The 20,622-nt window shown below is 39.5% G+C and overlaps 1 protein-coding gene and 1 pseudogene across 2 annotated transcripts in view; both read right to left on the reverse strand.

The window, feature by feature from the left end:
* The window catches only part of GRIA1 (glutamate ionotropic receptor AMPA type subunit 1), a 303,014-nt gene that overhangs the window by 168,072 nt on the left and 114,320 nt on the right, over window positions 1-20,622 (reverse strand). The gene's annotated exons all lie outside the window — the stretch shown is intronic.
* On the reverse strand, window positions 7,140-7,890 carry LOC122496117 (annotated as a pseudogene).

The following is a 20,622-nucleotide window of genomic DNA, read 5'->3' on the forward strand; positions in this document are numbered from 1 at the left end:
TACTGACACCATAAACCATGTATGAAGCAAACTGGCACTAACTTATTATAATCTTTGCCTTAAAGAGTCACCTTCTCAGTCCCTGTGATTGGTATCAACTTCCATACTGCTCCAAAGATGAGCCATTAGGTATGTTGAATGCATATGTTTTGAGTGGCATTTCTAAATTTAAATTTCCCCTGGGCACCAGGGAGCTGACTTGACAATATGGATCCCATTACTTGCAAAAAATGCCATTTTCTGTTATCTCGACGGCCTCCATGTTGATGGAAGTAACAATGGTAAAGCATGAAAATGGAATTGGCCTACAAATTTTGAAGTTTAGTGGATTAATAAGATTGATCGCTCTTTATTGCTGTTTGTTTTTCACCCTTACACTTAATCAGTGTCTTCACTTAAAAGAAAGAAAGAAAGAAAGAAAGAAAGAAAGAAAGAAAGAAAGAAAGAAAGAAACTTTATTCCCTGTATGACTGAATGCTCCATCAGCTCAGAACATCCTGAGCTGTCACTTAGTACCTCCTAGTAACATATAATAAGCCCCCGCTGACGCTGTTGAGCTATAAGTTCCTTGAAGTCAGAGACAATCTGACATGAATAAGAACCAGCTCTGCAGGTCTGTCCCTCTTTGTGCTAAGTCCTGGAGGCAGCACTCTGCAGTGCAGGGTCAGCAAATGCATGACACACATACTCTCCTCTTCTGCACCCAGGGCAGACATCACTAATTGATCATGGCATTCCTTCCAATGCAGCCCAGTCAAGGCCTCAGAGTTCCCATCATCAGCATTCCTGGAAGCCACTACCGATTTATCAGAATTCACAGGCTTGATAAAACCTATTTTCTGGCCTAAACTTAATGGTTAAAAGGAAGGGCTTTGGAATTGGACTGACCTGAATTCAAGTCCGAACACTGCCGCTTACTTGCTATGTGACTGGGAGAACAGTTGTCCAAGTGCCCTAAATCTCAGTTTTCCCCACTGCAGAGTGTTTCCTCTCATCCTTCGGAGGCCTACATTTATGTATTTCCTCCTCTGAGAAACCTCTATTCACTGAAGGCCTCCCCTAGGCCTCAGAAAACACCCTGAGCTTGTTCTTCATAGTCCTTCCCACTGGAGCAGTGATGGGCCCCTTCCTTCTAATTCTCCCCGTTGGCGAGTGAGCTCCTCAAGGGCAGTTACATTTCACAGTTATATTTTCAGAGCCTGGCAAAAGGCTTGGTACAGTAAATAGCTAAAAATAGGGGGTACCATTAACACATAAAAATCACTTAAAACAGTGCTAAGAATATGACAAATGCTCAATAAACATTAGCTCGTCTCATATTTTTTGTTACGTTCCATAATTTGAGGCTCAGAGAAGAAAGTTTACCATGGAGCTGTTACATATGTATGGTTTAATTTTGGATCGTTATCACTCTTCAACTGCCAAGGGTACCAAAGGTATCAATACTTCCTGCATCTTGAGAGAGCTGCATTCCTTGAAACAGGGCCACTTTCTTCTTTCTCAGGCCCCATAAAACTTAACATGGAGCCTTATACATAACAGGCCTATCTGATCATGTTTTGGGCCATGCCTGCCAGCCCAACCTTTGCTGATTCCAGCCCCCAACAGGCCTTTCCTAGATACTCCCAGGTTACTGGAGTCCTGCCATTCTCTTTTGAGTACCCATGGCCAAAATATCAGCCCGGGAGGTCTGTCCTGGGATAATCACTTATGGCTGTGGTTCTCAAACTTGAGCATACAGTGCATTTGATTTCCCTAGAGGGCTTGTTAAGATGCAGACTGTTGGGCCCCCCCTCAGAATTTCTGATTCTGGGGTAGGGCTTGAGAATCTGCATTTCTATCTTGTTCTCAGATGATACTCTGTGGCTGGTCCTGGACCATTCTTTGAGAATCGCTGACTAATGGAAGACAGGAGATAAAAGACAAACACTCTTGTCTAGAGTATAAAGTTTAAGTTCATTCATCAGCTCCCAGACTGGTGATGATCTCCATTTGAATCCTGTAAGCTGTATTTGCAACCAATTCTTATTAAAATCAAGGAAATTGACACATAAGTGTCAGCTGCAGGACCTTGCTGAAGGATGAACAAGCAGGGTGTCTAAATTTTGCTGATGGAGCTTGCAATTGTCCCCCTTTCTCAGTTGACAACTAGTAAAATGACTTGATACTTTAATATCTCGCAGTTAATATCATAAGTTTGCAGCATACTTTATATTTTTTCAGAGTGTTTTCATCCATATTATCACAACTGATTCTTACAGTTACTGCACTGGGGGGGGGGGGAGGCAGACAGGAATTAGCATCTCTTTTTAGATGACAAGGCAGAGTAAACCAGGACCCAGGTCCCTACCCATGATACCCCATAGTCTCTGATGCAAGTGTCAGTTCTGCCTTTGACCTCCCTTCATGTACTAAATCTTAATTTATTTTGGATTGTTACAGATGCTTTGAGTTAGAAGACATCATAAGGAGACCTTCTAATCAGAAGGTTCTGAGGCCCTTGGGGATACAGCTTTCATTGGTAGCCTCAGGAAAGCTTTGGACTCTTCTAATACAATACAAATGTGCAAAAATATGATACAATTTACATATAGCTTCCGGTTGTACAAGGACCAATTAAAGTCCAACGTCACCATGTTTCATGACTGCAAGAGACACCAATCCCACTGAACTAACTGTAGTCCTGTAAAGATCACCCACCAACCATGGAAGAAGAGCAGAGGCTGTACATTCCACTTTGGTTGGTTGGTTTTTGTGATTTTTAATGGATGAAAAACTGAGATTCAAGAACTCTAGTGATTTGTTTCAGGTACCAGAGCCAAATAAAGGCAGAAGTAAAGTAGGAAGTAGGACTTCCAGAAGGCAATGTGGTACTGTGGCAGGGAGCTGGCCTTGGAGTCAGAGAAGCTTTCATTCTCAGCTTGTACTATTTACTGGCTGTAAGACCTTGCTTAACCTCTCCAAGATTAAATTTCCTCACTTTACAAATAGGAATCAGAAGAGCAAATAATGTTTAAAAACTATATACTGAAAGGGAGCTTCTAGTCTATGGATTAAAAGAAGGAAAATATGTCAAGTGCTAACACAAGTTGTGGCACCCAGTGAGCACAAATTCCTTGGCTCCTGGACTATTTTTGCAGTTCATGTTCATATGTAACAATTGGATAAGTCTTCCTTTCTCTCAGAACAGATAGATAATATGGTTGGCTGGAAACCATTTATACTCATGTCCTCTAGATCATGTAAATCTATTAGACGATACCATTACTTATGACTGTGTTCACATGATATGATGTTCCTATATGCTTACGTCATAGCTCCATGTAGACATTTGTCCCTTAACCATGGGTACAAAAATAGAAAAGAAAAATCTCACCAAAGGGAAGAAAGCCCAGACTACAGTAGTGTCTAGTTTTCCCTACATTTTTTAATGCTTGCTTCAGCCTGTATAAGATTCATTCTTCCCACTACAAAGGAATCATATTGTACTTCCTAATCTACAGAGAGGAATGACTTTCACCCTACTTTTTCATTGTGTATTTGCATCTAATTAACATTTAAAGTTAAGCAGAATTTAGGGGCGCCTGGATGGCTCAGTTGGCTAAGCGTCTGACTTCGGCTCAGGTCATGATCTCACAGCGCACGAGTTCGAGCCCCGCATCGGGATCTGTGCTGACAGCTCAGAGCCTGGAGCCTGCTTCAGATTCTGTGTCTCCCTCTCTCTCTGCTCCTCCCCCACTCGTGCTGTTTCTCTCTGTCTTTCAAAAATAAATAAAAACATTAAAAAAAAGTTTTAAAGTTCAGCAGAATTTATAGGTCACTTCACTGTATACACTTCATTGTATGTTATACATTAAAAAGAAGGTCCTTGTTTTAGATTACTATTGAACCCTAGAATGCCAGGAGTAAAAGGACCTCTACACAGAGGCTTCATCTAATTCCTTCTGTCATAGGAAAGAGGCAGATGCTCTGGGAAGGGGAAATTTGTCCTTGAGGTCAAATAGTTGAGGGTATGGCAGCAACACCAATATTTGAACTTACTTTTCCTGACTCCAAACTCAGCATTTTAGCCATATTTTTCCTGATCTCGCTCAGATTTTAAGCCAGAAGGGCCCAGCAGTTGTAGCATTTCCTACTCTTCATTTTCTTCTGCTCTCATTGTATTTTTCCGAAAATAAATTTGGTAGACAGTGGGATAAACACACACATTCTTTTTTCCATTTAACATGGATGGTTGGCCCTGGTTCTGCCTGCTGCTTTTATAAGACTCCCACTATGCTTACCCTCACCAATACATTACATAATATAGGGGCACTAATCCATCTCTCCCCCTGTACCATGGGCTATGTCACTGCCTGATTATAAAGGAGGTCTATCCCCAGGGAAAATGCCCTAACTCAGCCTTTTGGAAAAAGAAAGATCTTCCTCAACTCTAAATGACTGGATTGATGGAATAAACCAAAGTGTTCAAAATGACTTAAGTACAGGATGAATTTGGGGGTTCCCGATCTAGCTCAAGACTCAACTCTTTTTTTTTTTTTTTTTTTTTTGTCTAATGTCCCGTAGGTGCCATGGCCTCATGGAGTCCCTGTGGACTCTCAGGAAAACGATGCACCTTTAACGAGACACTCCCTTTCATTAAATAAGTTAACAGTAGAGTGGGAAAACAGTTTAGCCAATAAAGTGGGAAAACCGTTTAGCCAAACTACATTTCTGACCATAGTCCTATCAAGCTGTTAAGATCTGCCCCCGGACTAAGTGAGGTCATGATTGTGTGTTATTCAAGTTGGCAGAGACACAGCTGTGTGAACCTTATGAGGTCATTATTCTGAAATGTCTCCATTACTAGCATTGTCAGGAAATGGTATCTTGGAGAAAGTAGGGAACAATTTTATTTTGTAAGTGGCTACATAATTTTAAATGTTTTGAATACAAAAACTTCCTACTGGGTTCTACATATGCCCCTGCATTTGTAAAAAGAACTGAACATATACAACGTCACCTTGGCCGATGTGGTGTTGCAGATGGTAAATATTTTCAGAGCTAGGCACTGTATTTTATACTTTTTAGAGAACTCCCCTTGATTTCCTAGAATGGGATCTGACACATAATAGGCATATGATACCTGGTTTCTTATTGAAAGTCATAAGCATTGGTGTGAGTGATAACTTAAGGACTCCCTAAGTAGTAAGGTGTTTTGGTTTTGTTTGTTCATTTTGGTCACCAGACAGCTTCATACTCGTTGAGCACATAGTCTCCGCTGGGCCCTCCCTCCTCGTCTGCTGTCACTCCTCCCTTTGTTAGCAGCCCCTGCTCACTCCACACTCACCTGCTACTTTTCTTGTCTGCTGCTGTTAACAAGTTCAATGACCAAGACTGTGAAATTACTTAACTTACATTTACACAGTTTTATAGTCAACATGCATTTGCCTGCAGGATGCAAGAGGGATGCGATTCTTTCATCTGGCTTTATTCCACCTTTATATATTAGAAGTCTTCCAGAATTACAAGGTCGTTTAAAATCTGGAAGCTGGGCAAGTGGGGATGCACATAGGATAAAGTGCAAACTACCTCCAGAAGTTGTAATCTTCTTAACTAGACAGTTTAGACCCTAGATTCCATCTATCACACTCTCCATCCCAGCCCCACAGAGATTTTTAGGCCATCTACTTCCACTCTTGCTAAAGTGACAAAATTAAGCCAAATTGCTATGCAAACAGGTTATCTCTGGGGAAAAAAGATTCAATACACAAGAAACCACATAATCCTGTGTTATCTTCTGGTTGTTACTACATCTATCAAGATGGGTCTGGAGAGTCATAATAGGATGTGGGTGTTCTAAGTGGAAGAAAACAGTTTGAGGAAAATTAGGCCAAAAACAGAGTATACATGTGACCTTTTGACCTTTGGGGGGTGCCAGTGGTTTAGCGTGATAAGAATGTACAGTGTATCAAAAGGACTTAAGGCAAACAAAAACCAAAAAATAAAAAAAAAGCAAAACAAACAAACAAAAAAAACAAAAAGAAAGGGTAAACTCAAATAATAGACATAAAGAGAAGGATAATATTTTTAATTGGTCATGGAGACCCACTACAGGAATGAGATGAGGGCATGACCTACTCTTAAGTATACTTTAGGTGGTGACTTCTATAAGATCTTACAGATTGAAAGGAGGTGGCGCAGGAAAACAATTTGGGGATCATGTATACCAGCACATCCACTCTTCTTAATCCCAGCACAAGGACCAAATACCACCTTTTCTCATTTCCACTCAGGACACCTTAGAAGAGACTAGATGACCAGACAGAGCCAAAATTGTTGTCCTACTTCCAGATAAAAGAGATGGCTAATAACACACCACTCTTCCCCAGAGGGAAGAAGAGAAGCCAATATTCCCAAGGACCAAATGGCTGATTTAGCCACTTCCTGAGAACAAAATGGCAGCCATGTTACAGAACCCCAGCTGTATATTTAGTGGAAAAGATGCATATACTGGACTCTGGCACACCCTGGACTCTTCATTTGGACATTTATCTCTTAAAATTTAGGAATGGAGTGTGACTTCACTGGCTCTCTAATTTTCTGAGCATTTGATTGCTTGGCTCAGAGGAATCTTTCTCAATGTGCTAAATATCTATAGCCTTTCTTACGAATACCAGGAATAGTCTTTATATATGAGGGCAGGAAATTTCTTCATATCTCTAAGCTTTTACTAAGAAGTGTCCTTTTGTCTGAAATGCTTTACTCTCCCAACTTTCCCTAATGATAATACTAGAAGACAAGTAGCAGCATAAACAGCAGTGGCCGTGATAAACAACTGAATAGGTACAAAGAACGGAGCTTTTTGCCGAATTCCTAATGTATTACCTCATTTGGAATTCCCAACATTCTAATTTACGTAATTTCAAAAGTATGGATTAAAATGTTGGTGTAGGCAGCATAAATAACTTGGCTAGTTTCACACAGTCCAAACATTCAGGGATAGGAAGATTAATAATCACATGGCCTTCAATTCAACTTTTTATAACAATTTCTAAATGATTTTTACATTTTTAAGACAGTACTCTTCCCTACAAATGGGTGGCAACTTGGAAGCTGCAGGAAGGAGAGACAGAAGGTTGTCTGCAGGACCTGAAGTCCTAACCTTTACCCAAAGGCATTGAGTGTTGCCTCAAAAGGCCACCAGATCCAGGGATCCTCCTTCAGAGCAGTTAAGAAAAGTCCAATGCCAGATTCTGTTCAGGAAGCAAGTACAGGAGTACTTGTGAGTGGCTTTTTGGGGGTGGGGGAGGTAGAATCTCTGAAAAACATAATGCTAATGTCAGACATACTTTTTTAGCTTCTAAAAGAGGTTCCAGGAAGTCTTTAGCTTGTCCTGTGGTAGGGTTTCCACTGAGGGCAGGGTCAAGAACTATAACCTTAGTAGAAAGGTACAACTCTTCATCAAGTTTAACAGTCTCCTTGGCTACCAACGGGCCAACCTTGTCTGCCTATTGCTATCAAATACTTGCCATCAATGTATTAAGTTTTCTTGTTGGACAATTTACACCCTCCAGTACAGATTCTATGAAAGTGTTCCTAGGCCTGCAGCATTTTCTCTTGGTGTGTTCCTTAGCTCCATGTACCTGACACCATCCTCTGAAAATTCTTTAATGACATCTTTTGTAACCATGAGCATATCTTCATGGTTAGTAGTAAGCTGATGAGTAATTTGAACTGTCTGGAAACATTCCTCTAATGACAGGATCGTGGATTTTAAGACCTGGCCTTTTTGGCTATTAATTTCTTCATGGTGTTAGAACCAATGAGTTCATTCAAGTGGGCATGAAGTTCCACTTTAGGTAATTCCAAGTAAAATGTTGCCTTCCATGGCCCTTGTTCTTCCTCCATCACAAATTAGCAGGATAAGAAGTTCCTCAAACCTTTTGTTCTTTGTCTAAACAATACAGCGTATTTCAATCAGTAAGTGTGGTGGTTTGAATTTCCTTCCGATTGCTTTTCTTCCCCATTTTGATACAATTAGGTGTATGTGTAGCTCTGGGCTCAGCTTCATCACCACGATGGGCCATTGCTCTTGAGTCTCTCCTGCCCTTGTGCCTGCAAATCCTTGAGGATGGGGCAGGGGGAGCATGGAGCACCACGAATAATAGTATCCTCAGCAGGAGTTCCCTGGCTGCTTTGCCAATTCGGGTACCACATGTGGCCCTCCACTCATCCACCAAGGTCTATTACAACTACTATAGCACCCTGTGGCACTGCCTGCATGTCCTACCCAACTTTTCAGAAATCCTTTGCCCTTAGGCTTCAATTAGTGCCCAGGAATGTACTCCTCCCTTTGAATGCTGCTGCTGTATATTACTTGGACCCATATGATGGCAATATCTACCTAAAATTCATTCATTCATACGTTTTTATTAAATGACATACTACATGCCAGGCACTGTGCTAGGCCCTGGGAGGCTAGATTGCTATCCTGGAGGAACTCAGAGATGAGTATGTGGGAAACATAAGTGATTAGAATGTGGGGTAAGAAGCATTATGAACAGGAGCCAGGAAGAGTTCCAAAGAGAGCATAAAGGGGGGAATAGCTAACCCAGTTGTTAAGTGCTTGAGAAGCCTTCCAGGGGAAAGTGTTAGTGAATCTGGGACCTACATAACAAATAGGATTGTGGCAGGTGAAGAATGGAAATATCCCAGACTCAGGTAAGCGGCAAATGCGAACTTTTTAGTCTCACCACGCCTCTCACCCATAGACGATGATCTGGAAATAAGGGGAGGAGTACATTTGGCATGGTTGATTGCAGAGTCAGACAGACGTGAGTTCAAATCCTAGATCCATCAGTTCCTGGCTTTGTGACCTTGGGAAAGGAATTAGCATCTCCAAATCTCAGTTTCTACATCCGGGGATGGAGATTAGTAGTAGTGCCGTCACTTAAGATTGTTGTTGTTGCAAGTATGAAAATGATGTAATGATATATAAAGGGACATACCACAGCAGCTAGACCAACCAAATCTCCAATGATGGTGGTACTTTTTGACCGTGATAATGGTTAGTAGGTCCACCTAGATTATGACCTCTCTATAAATAGGAATCTGACTATTTTTCTTTGTGTTTCTCACTGTGGCTTAAACTACACAGATTTACTAACAGGTATTCAGTAAGTTCCTGCTGACAGATTTGTTTGTATACATTTTTCCATTAATTCATTAAACATATTTATTGAGCACTTACTATGTGCCTGTCTCTGTCCTTCATGCTGTGGATACAAAAATGAACAAAGCACATTCCTGGAGCTCTCATCCTAAAATTCTGACCAGCAGTTCCATAAAATTGATGGTTACTTATATCATGAAATCAGGTTTGGAAAATACCATCCAAAGCATAAGAATCACCTGACTTGTTAGTGATAATAACTGTAATTCCACTTGATGTTTCTGAAGAACCTGATTCCTTATCTTAAGAACTCTTCAACCAATTTAGTGTTTTTCCACCTGCTACTGGGTCTTGCCTGAATTGAAAATGATGATTTGCACTTCACTCCACAATTCACATCACAGCTCCGCCCCCCCCCCCACCGCCACCACGGTCCTTATCAGCAATAGACCAATTTGTTAATCTGCTTCTTTCTTTTAACTGCCTTCTGCTGGTACCTGAGAGGCTGTCTGTCTGCATAGAGAGGGGGGTGGATTATCAGTCAAACAACTCAAGTTGTAACCTCAGTTGTGAAAGTAATCAATTTTGATATGTTTTTTCATTTATTCTTTCAATGAATATTAATGGACTGCTTAATAGAGGCCCAGCATGTTCTGGTCGAGGGCTCAGGTGCTGGAGTCAGAATGCCTAAGTTAGAAACTAGCTCTGCTACTTTTCAGTCATATAATCATGGGTGACTGACTTGACCACTCAGTTTTCTGATCTGCAAAATGGGGATAATAATCACATCCACCTCACAGGATGGTTGTAAGTATTAAATACATGTAAAAATACAGGTAAAAAAATCTTAGAACAGCATACCTTAAACTAGTAAGTTCTCAATAAATGTTAGATGCGATTACCTTATTGTTAACATCTATTGTTACTCTCAAATGCCAGATGCTGTATATAGCACTGAGGAAATAGGGTGTGGGGGCAAGGACATGGTGTTTATCCTTAGAGATCTTGCTTCTATTAGATGAAGAGACATTAGGAACTGACTTCTCAAATAAATACATAATTAAAAATTGTGATAAATACCAGGAGGAAATGAACAGGGTATAGTGTGTGGTCTGAGACTTAAAGAATAGACAGGAGGTGAAGTACTGAAGAAGGGGTGTATGCTATGTGTGAAGGACTGTCCAGGAAGAGAGAAAAGCATGTGTAAAGGCCCTAAGACAGGGACTGAAGGGCCTTTGTGGTTACAGGTAGAGGCTGAGGTAGAGAGGACGCTGAGGCAACAGGCAGGGTCCAAGCCACACAGTGGAGTTTAAGAATTTTCCTAAGGGCAAAGGAAAACCACCCATGGGGCATGGTTTCCTTTCTGGCACACAGATTTCCCAAACCTGAGGTGAGAGAATTATACAAAAAATCATCCTGGGGCATCTGGCTGGCTCAATTGGTTAAGACCCAACCCTTGGTTTTGGCTCAGGTTATGATCTCATGGTTGTGAGATCAAGCCCCACATCAGGCTTTGCACTGAGCATGGAGCCTGCTTGGGATTCTCTCTCTCCTCTCTCTCTGCCCCTCCCCGCCCTCTCTCTAAATAAATAAATAGACTCAAAAAATTATCTCAAGCTCCTTAAAGATTAAACAACATAAGATTCTGTGGCGACTAACAACAACAACAACAACAACAACAGAAAGGTGGTTTCTGGGAAAAGTAGAGAAAAAAAAAGTAGAGGTAGAAAAGGGAAGAAAGAGGGAGACAGGGAGGTAAGAAATAAGGAAAGAAGCAGCTGACTACAACTTCAGAAGAAACATAAAGTCGAGAAATGCAATGTTAAATGCTCGGTGCAGAGATGCAGACTAGGTATCTATTACATCCGTGTGTGTGTGTGTGTGTGTGTGTGTGTGTGTGTAGGTGTCTTTGATGCATGTATTTGTACGTTCACTGATTTGGCAGGAGCCCAAACTGGGGGAGCTTTTCCATGGGTGACAAATAAGTCTAATGGGCTGGAAACAGAGAGGAAGAAAAATGCTGTGTCATTCATTTTGTTTAAATGCACGATTACTGGATATAAAGATGCATCTGGAACAGCGTCTGCTGGAAAGCTGGTGTTCAGGCATTGAAACGCCTGCCGAGGCATGGTTCAGCGGCTCCTTTCAGGAGCTGCTCGCTGGAAATCAAACAGAATTACATTAGGAAAGGCGTGGCAGAGAAAGTACTCTCCAGAACAGGAAATTTTACTGAGAGGAAAAGAAAAGGGAGTTTAGTCCAAAAAGAAGGGCTGACTCCAAGAATGCTAATTTGTTCAAACCTCCCAGAGCCCAGAGGAACTTGAGCACTTCTTGCTTTAATATTCAGATGCAGTGGTGCAAAGAAGTAGGCAAGGTAGTGAAAAGCAAAAAGAAGTAAGTGTTCTTTTGGCCCATATTTCTCCTTCCTGGCTGAGTAGGGGTATAATTTAAGGATTTATGAGGGGGAAGCACACTAGTCCTATTCTGCAAACACTTTATAATGCTAATACCACCTCTGGCTGTCAGAATTTACTGATACGGGTCTCTAGGGTTGTGTATCATATGAACCTAGCAGCAAATGCTGGGAAGAATACTGGGGACATTCCCTCAATGCAAGGAGAAGTAGAAGAAGCCCCGTATGGTTCAGGAAAAATTCTTTTCTGGTAAGGAAACAGCCACGGTAGTATGTCTTATTCTCTCAACTACTTCCTGATTTGCCAGTGGTTCAATTAGCATACGCTTGATTGAATTAATAATAGCGGCTGCCATTTAATAGACATTTACAATATGTTTTAGGTACTGAAAGCACATTATTCCATTGAATCTTCACAGTGCATGGTAAGATAGAGTCGAACACCATTTTATGCATGAGGAAACAGAGGCTCGGAGAGGTTAAGGAACACGTACAAAGGCACAGGTAGCTAGAATTGATATACAGGTCCATGTTCCATTTGGGCCCCAATTTTCTTATCCATAAAATGGAGCTGGTTAATACCCTCTTCAAATTCTCCTGTTCCCAAAGCCCCCTCAGAAAGACTGCAGATTCCTCAAGTTCACTGCTGTGTCTATTTTGTGTGCTTTTCTTATCATGGAGTCCCCTCTCCACATTCATTCCCAGCACTCCTGTGCATCTGAGGATTTTTGTCCATCAGAACTTGTCCCGGAATCATTCATGCTTACTGAAGTGCAAATGACAGATAATAGCAATAATTCCTTACTTTTTTGCAAAAGGACCCACATTCTCCCATTTTAGCTCATCCCCAAATCACTGAGAGGCAGACGAGATCATTCTCCCAAGTTTGCAGATGAGAAACTAAGACTCGGGCAGGGGGAGTGACTCCACCAAGGTCACACAATGAGTTAAAAGCACAGTCATGACTACAGGCTCACAGCTCTTAGGATCCGGTCTGGCATCTTTTCTGGAGAAGCACACTGCTTCCCTCAGTTGTAAGCTCCAGGGCCCAGCAGGAAGCATAAATGAACAAATGGGCAGATGAGAGAACACTTTTCTCCCTGCCAGTGCTCACTCAGCTTTAGCCAAACTTTGTCAAGTGAAAAGCAGGTCCAGATCTTCCTATTTTTCTTTTTTTAAAAAAGCTAAGGATCTGGATTCTTATGTGCAATCCTAAGATTTTTTTAAAAGCTACCTAAAACTTTTATTGTAAATCTCTGCGAGAACCATCACACATCTGTAAGTTGGAGTCACCACTGGGTAATCAGTTTCCCACCTCTGCTTTACACTGAAAAAAAAAATTAAGAATTGGATTATGGTTGCAGAAATGTCTAGCTGGAAGCCCTTTTAGCCACAGGAATGCTCATTGCTTGGGAGAGCCAAACCTCAATCAATCAAATCTCACAGAACAGTGGAGATTTTTGAGTCCCAAACAAAGCAGGGTCAGACAGAGACACTCCAAATCCCCAGTATAGCCCTTGCCTCCAACCAAGAAAGAAAAAGTCTTGCGAAGTTATCCTGTTTAGGACTTAAGTGAAAGGGTGTAGAACAGAGATAAGAAATGAGAGCTCTGAGAGACTTAATATGTTAAATATTGTTAAATAATTATACTAATAAGACAATTATCGACAGCAGCTTTTTTTTGCATTTCTTTTTAAAATTTTTTTATTCATATGAAATTTATTGTCAGATTGGTTTCTATACAACATCCAGTGCTCATCCCAACAGGTGCCCTCCTCAATACCCATCACCCATCCCCCCCACTCCCTCCCATGCCCCATCAACCCTCGGATTGTTCTCAGTTTTTAAGAGTCTTTTATGGTTTGGCTCCCTCCCTCTCTAACTTTTTTTTTTCCCCTTCCCCTCCCCCATGGTCTTCTGTTAAGTTTCTCAGGATCCACATAAGAGTGAAAACATATGCTATCTGTCTTTCTCTGCATGACTTATTTCACTTAGCATAACACTCTCCAGTTCCATCCACGTTGCTACAAAAGGCCATATTTCATTCTTTCTCATTGCCACCTAGTATTCCATTGTGTATATAAACCACAATTTCTTTATCCATTCATCAGCTGATGGACATTTAGGCTCTTTCCATAATTTGGCTATTGTTGAAAGTGCTGCTATAAACATTGGGGTACAAGTGTCCCTATGCATCAGCATTCCTGTATCCTTTGGGTAAATTCTTAGCAGTGCTATTGCTGGGTCATAGGGTAGGTCTATTTTTAATTTTCTGAGGAACCTCCACACTGCTTTCCAGAGCGGCTGCACCAATTTGCATTCCCACCAACAGTGCAAGAGGGTTCCCGTTTCTCCACATCCTCGCCAGCATCTATAATCTCCTGATTTGTTCATTTTGGCCACTCTGACTGGAGTGCAGCTTTTATTTGCATTCTCCTATGTACCAGTCACTATTCTAGGTATTTTTTATGCATTACTTTTTAAAATCCTTACAATAGCACTTTGAGGAGAATGTCACTATTACTTCTATTTTATAGATGGGGAAATTACAACTCTGAGAATTGTAATAACTTGCCCAAGGTCACAGAATTGGGATTAGGATCCAGGGAGCCCAGCTCTGGAGACTACACTCTCTACCACAATTAGAGAAAGCACCATTTCCCTGAAGGCACAGATTATTTTGCATAGAATAGCCATACCTAGAAAATTTTCCCTGAATTAGACTGAGCAAAGGACAGGAGTTCATTTTTTAAAATAAGACCACATATTTCTACCTTCCACAGGGAACCTGAAAGTCTTTGTAGGCTTTTTTCCCATGCCAGTGAAACTTTGACAAGACCTATTCTAAACCCTCTAGTCCTTGAGCAGATAGATTTTCTGATCACTGACAGGGAGAATTGAATCTTCTACCTCATCTTTTGTGGTTTTATTTTCACCCCACTTGGCACCCTAGAGGACATTAACACTCCTTATACTGGCAGCTTCTCTGGAAGTGGACCCCACACCCAATGGGGGATATACACCATCTGTTTCTAATTCATCCTGTCTTCAGTCCTCCATTCAATACTCTCCTGGTCTCACATCATGACTGAGGCTAGATACCAGCTCTCAGTGCAATCTGGCAGTCTGTCCTCTCAGGGTAGTTCTAGGCCCATTAGGCATTCCAGATATTCCAGGGACGTGGAGAGCAGAATGATAACAACCCTACAGGGGTGCCTGGGTGGCTCAGTTGGTTAAGCATCCAACTCTTGATTTCAGCTCAGGTCACAATTTCATGGTTGTTGGATTGATCCCTGCATGTGGAACCTGCTTGAGATTCTCTCTCTCTCTCTCTCTCTGCCCCTCCATGCTCATGTGCAGGAAAAAAGAATACCTTTAGGAGCTCTTCCCTCCCCCCACCCCAATTTTTTTAAACCCTAACTTAATTTACCAACTGTATTATTCCATACGCAAAAGAAATAAGCCCGGGAAGGTCAAGTAGTACCTTACTGAGACTCTTTAAGACTGAGACTTTTTAAGAAGATACTCAAAGTATCTTCTACTTTGCTTTAGAAAGGATTTAGGGAAAGAGTCTCAATCCCAAATGCCAACAGTGACTAGACTAATATAAATTACCCACTGGACACTGTGGTGAGTAGGAGAATGCATGACTCATATAAAGGAGGGAAACCACGGCTCAGCTCCAGCCTATTGTAGATACATCTGTTAATTTTTCAAGAGAAGGCACAGGATCTCCATTTGTGTCAATGAGATACTATATAATTTGGACCAATACTTCCAGGGAGGACAACTAGAGCAGCTGGACAAAATACTTAAAAATCTTCTTGAATATATGGATGAGTTAACAAGAGAGTGAAGAATTACAGAGTCAGGATGTAGGGCTGGAGGAAAGCCAGGGAGGTAAGTCTTGTGTTTGGAACTACTTTTTCCCTGGAGACATTTACCAATTCTAGAGGAAGCAACTAAACTAAGAAGAGACAAAAATAAGAAGCTGGAGTTTAGAGTTCAGGACCAAAAAACAATGGCAATAAAAAAAGGCTGATAAACAATCACTTTATTTTGGTACCTAGAAGAGCTGTCCAAGGAGTAAAAATGAACTGGAAATAGACATGTGCTTGTAGGGACTGCAGTGTAGCTTCAAATCATCTCAGTCTCTGAAGCAGGATTAAAATGATAATGGATTGCTAGTACAACAGGAAAATATGTATCTATTAGATAGAAAGATAACATTACCCCGGGCCTCAAATTGTTTCTACAGAAAATTCTCAAATACAATGTCTAGCACATAATAAAAAATAACCAGTTACATCAGAAGATAAAATAACATAGATAAAAATGAATAGAAAAGAGACAATAGGGACAAATCCATAGGGGCTCAAGATATTAATCAGACATATATTTATAATCAGTTATGCTTACTATCTTCTTGGAGATAAAATATAAGATTGATAATTTCATCAGACTCCTAAAAAACATAAAATAATAAAAAGGAAATTCAAAACTTGAAAAGGACAGAGACTGACATCAAGAATTTAATAGGAATAATGGCAGATTGGCTGCAGCTTAAAAGAGAATTTGTCAACTTCAAAATAGAACAAAGGAAATGAATAGTATTAAAGTGCAAAGAAAGAGAAGAGCATGGAAAATACAGAAAATAACGCGGGAGATATAGTGGATGGAGTGACAAACCCTAACATATAAGTAACTAGAATGTCATTAGGAGAAAAAGGAAGAAAGGAAGTATATAGAAGTAATTCTAAGAGTCATTGGCAAGAGTTTTCCAAACATGATAAAAGACATTAAGACATAATATCAAAAAGTCCAATGTACCCAAATAATGTTAATTAAAATAAATTACACTTAGGTACAACTCAGTCAAATTCTTGACAACCAAAGACAGAGAGGAACTCTTAAAAGCATCAATAGTTGAGGGACACCTGGGTGGCTCAGTCAGTTAAGCTTTCAACTTGGGTCAGGTCATGATGGTACTGTTTGTGAATTTGAGCCCCCCATCGGACTCTGTGCTGACAGCTCAAAGCCTGGAGCCTGCTTCAGCTTCTGTGTCTCCTTCCTCTCTGTTCCTCCCCCACTCGTGCTCTGTCTCTGTCTCTCAAAAATAAACACTAAAAAAAGTTAAAAAAAGAAAAATCATCCATAGTTGAAAGAGTAATAGGAGACAGATTACTGCAAAACGGTCAACAATGCAACTCTTTGTAAGAAACAACTGAATTATATCTTTAAAATGCTGAGAGAAAATAACTACAAATATAGACTATATCTAACACTGACGTTTTTCAAGAGAGAATGTGAAAAAAAAAGACATTTTTTCTACAAATAAAAGAAAAAATATTTCTTAACAACAGACTCACAGTAGTGGAAATATTAAAGGACAGTATTCATGGGTAAGGAAAATTATTCTAGATGGAAGCAGAGATACAGAATAGAATAAAAAGTAAAAATTATAAACATATGGAGAAATATAAATAAATACAGACTGAATAAAAGAGCAACAATAAGATATTGTTGAGTTTAAAAACACAAAAATATGTAGCAATAATGGCATGTACATTGGCAAGAAAATAAAGAAAGCTACAATGTTCAAAGTCTTTGCACTCTCTGGGAAGAGTATATGAATGCCAATACACAATAACATTTGATAAGTAAAGAATGAATGTTTAAAGGTCTAATGTAACCACAAAAATATTTAAAGGATGTCTAATTTCCAAATTAATAGAGGAGTAAAAAGTGAAAAAAATGTAAAAATTAGTAAATGTGAGAAGGCAAGAAATGAATTACACAGTAAAACCTATCGTTAGAGGGGAATCTATGGTTTTAAATATGCATATATTGGGGCGCCTGGGTGGCGCAGTCGGTTAAGCGTCCGACTTCAGCCAGGTCACGATCTCGCGGTCCGGGAGTTCGAGCCCCGCGTCGGGCTCTGGGCCGATGGCTCAGAGCCTGGAGCCTGTTTCCGATCTTGTGTCCCTCTCTCTCTCTGCCCCTCCCCTGTTCATGCTCTGTCTCTCTCTGTCCCAAAAAATAAATAAACGTTGAAAAAAAAAATTTAAAAAAAAATGCATATATTAGAAAATAAGAAAAGCTATAAAGAATACTCAGTAGTTACACAACCATTTCAAGAAGTTAGGGGAAAAAAAAAACCTGTAAACTAAAGGCAAGAGAGAAGGAAACAAAGTAAAACAAAGTCAAAACCAACCCTGGAAAGAATCTTAGAGAAAGTACAAGAGCGAGCAAGTTATGTGAGTAATATAAAAAGTAACATCACTACAAGTCCTACAGACATGAAAAAGAGGATATTATGAGCAAATTTATGACAACATATTTGAAAATACAGATGAAATGGACAAATTCCTAACATAGTATAAATTACCAAAATTGACACAAGAAGAGTAACATAATTGACTAGGGCCATAGCTATGAAAGACATTTAAAACTTTACACAAAGAAAACTCTGGGCCCAGCTTACCTCTCTTCAGAGTTCTATTGAACACTTAAAGAATAATTAACACCCACCTGACATAAATGCTTTCAGGAAATAGGAAAAGGAAGCACTCCCTACTCTTCTGAGGTTAGTCTAACTTTGATATTGGATCGAACATGGACATGATATGAAAAGAAAATTACAGGTACTTCATTTCATAATCAAGATGAAAAATATTTTTTTTACTTTTATTTAAATTCTAGTTAGTTAACATACAGTGTGATATTAGTTTCAAGTGTACAACATAGTGATTCAACAATTCTATACATTACTTTGTGCTCTTCATGAGAAATAATTCCCATCACCTATTTTACCCATCCCCCTGCCTACCTCCCCTCTGGTAACCATCAGTTTGTTCTCTATAATTAAGAGTCTGTTTCCTGGTTTGCCTCTCTCTCTTTTTTTTCCCCCATTGCTTGTTTGTTTTGTTTCTTAAATTTCACAGATGAGTGAAATCATATGGCATTTGTTTTTCTGACTGACTTATTTTGCTTAGCATAATACTCTGTAGTTCCATTCATGTTGTTGCAAATCCAGGTAAAAAATCTTAAAGAAAATATTAGTAAACAGGTTATAAGAGATAATATCATGACCAACGTGGCAAGGAAAAAATAATTCTGTCACTATTCACAGCTGACAGGACTATATTCATAGAAAACCAAAAAAAACAGTACAGGAAAATATTAGAATTGCTCAATGAACAGAGCAAGGTCACTGGACATGAAATCAATATAAAATATCATAAATATCATTCTATTTCAATATGCCAGCAACAAATAATTATAGCATTTTTTTAAAAAGCTTATTTATTTATTCTGAGAGAGAGAGAGAGAGAGAGACAGGATGCAAACAGGGGAGGGAGAGGGACACAGAGAGGGAGAGAGAGAACATCAAGCAGACTCTACTATGTCAGCATGGAGCCCGATGTGGGGCTCGAACTCACAAACCATGAGATCATGACCTGAGCCAAAACCAAGAGTTGGACACTTAACTGACTGAGCCACCCAGGTGCCTCTAATCGTAGTATTTCTAAAGATACTGTTTATAACATCAAAAAAAAATTACTTAGAAAATAACTCTATCAAAAGATGTGCAAGGTTTCTATACTGAAAACTACAAAACATTACTGAAAGAAATATAAGATCTAAATAAATGGAGCAATATATTATGTTACTGGATTGAGAGACTTGATATTTAAATTCATCACTTCTCCCAAACTGATATGTAAGGTAAATGCCAACCCAATCAAATGTTACCCCTATAGATTTTTTTTTTCATAATTTAACATGTTGATTTTAAAATTTACATAAAAATGTAAAGGTCTAACAACAGATCCAAAACAATTTTGAAGAAGAAAAGGTGGAAAGACTTGCTATCCCTTCTATCAAGATAGGTTAAATATAAGACCTAAGATACATAAACAGACCAATGGCATAGAAAAGAAAGACCAGAAACAGAACTACATGTACTTGGTCACGTGATTTATGACAAAGATGCCACTTAAGCTCAGTGGAGAAAGGATGAACTTTTCAATAAATGAGGCCATCAGTTGGATATCTATATGGAAAAATTGATTCTAGATCCCTATATCACACCATATGCAAAAATCAATTCCCGATGGAATGTTAATGTGAATGGGAAAACATAAAGCCACCAGAAGGTAATACAGGAGAATATCTCCATGACCTCAGGGTAAGAAAAGTCTTCTTAAACAGAATATAAAACTATCCATAAAAGAAAAAAAAACTGGTATATTGGACTGCGTTAAAATGAACAATTTCTGTTCTTCACATCAGGAGATACTGTTAAGAGACTGAAAATATAAGCTAAATAAAGGAAGATATTTACAAGAGGCACACTTGACCAAGAGTTCATATCTAGAACATCTCTAAATCAGTAAGAAAAGCACAGATGACCCAGTAGGAAAGTGGGCAAAAGGCATGAACTGTTACTACTTTCAGAAGCATATCAACACTTCAATAAACATATGAAATGAAGCTAAACCTCACAAATAATCGGGAGAAAAACAAATTAAAATCACAATGAGTTATCACTACACCCCCACCACAAGAGCTAAAATTAAAATAATTGACAATCCCAAGCATTTGAGAGAATTTGGAGCATTGAGAACTGTCACATACTGATGGTGGGAGTGTAAATTGGTACAGCCACTTTGGAAACTATTTGGCAGTATCTATCGAAACAGAACATTCTCATATCATTGCTAGGTTTACATCCAACAGAAATACGTGCACATGTGCACCAAGAGACATATACAAGAGTATTTATAGAGTCATTATTCAAAAGTGTAAAGAGCCCACATGTCCATCAACAGTAGAATTATGGATGAATTGTGACACATTCATACAATAGAATCCTATACAGAAATGAAAATGAGTAAAATATACCCATATGCAATATCATGGATGAATCCCATAAGTGTAATACTGAGCAAAGGAAAACAGATACACACACACAGCATCATACTTAATGACTCCCTTTATATAAATTTCAGAGAGTAGGCAAAATTAAACTGTGACATTTAGGAATGTGTGC

Source organism: Prionailurus bengalensis, chromosome A1 (assembly GCF_016509475.1).
Source record: "Prionailurus bengalensis isolate Pbe53 chromosome A1, Fcat_Pben_1.1_paternal_pri, whole genome shotgun sequence".
Taxonomy (NCBI): Eukaryota; Metazoa; Chordata; class Mammalia; order Carnivora; family Felidae; genus Prionailurus; species Prionailurus bengalensis.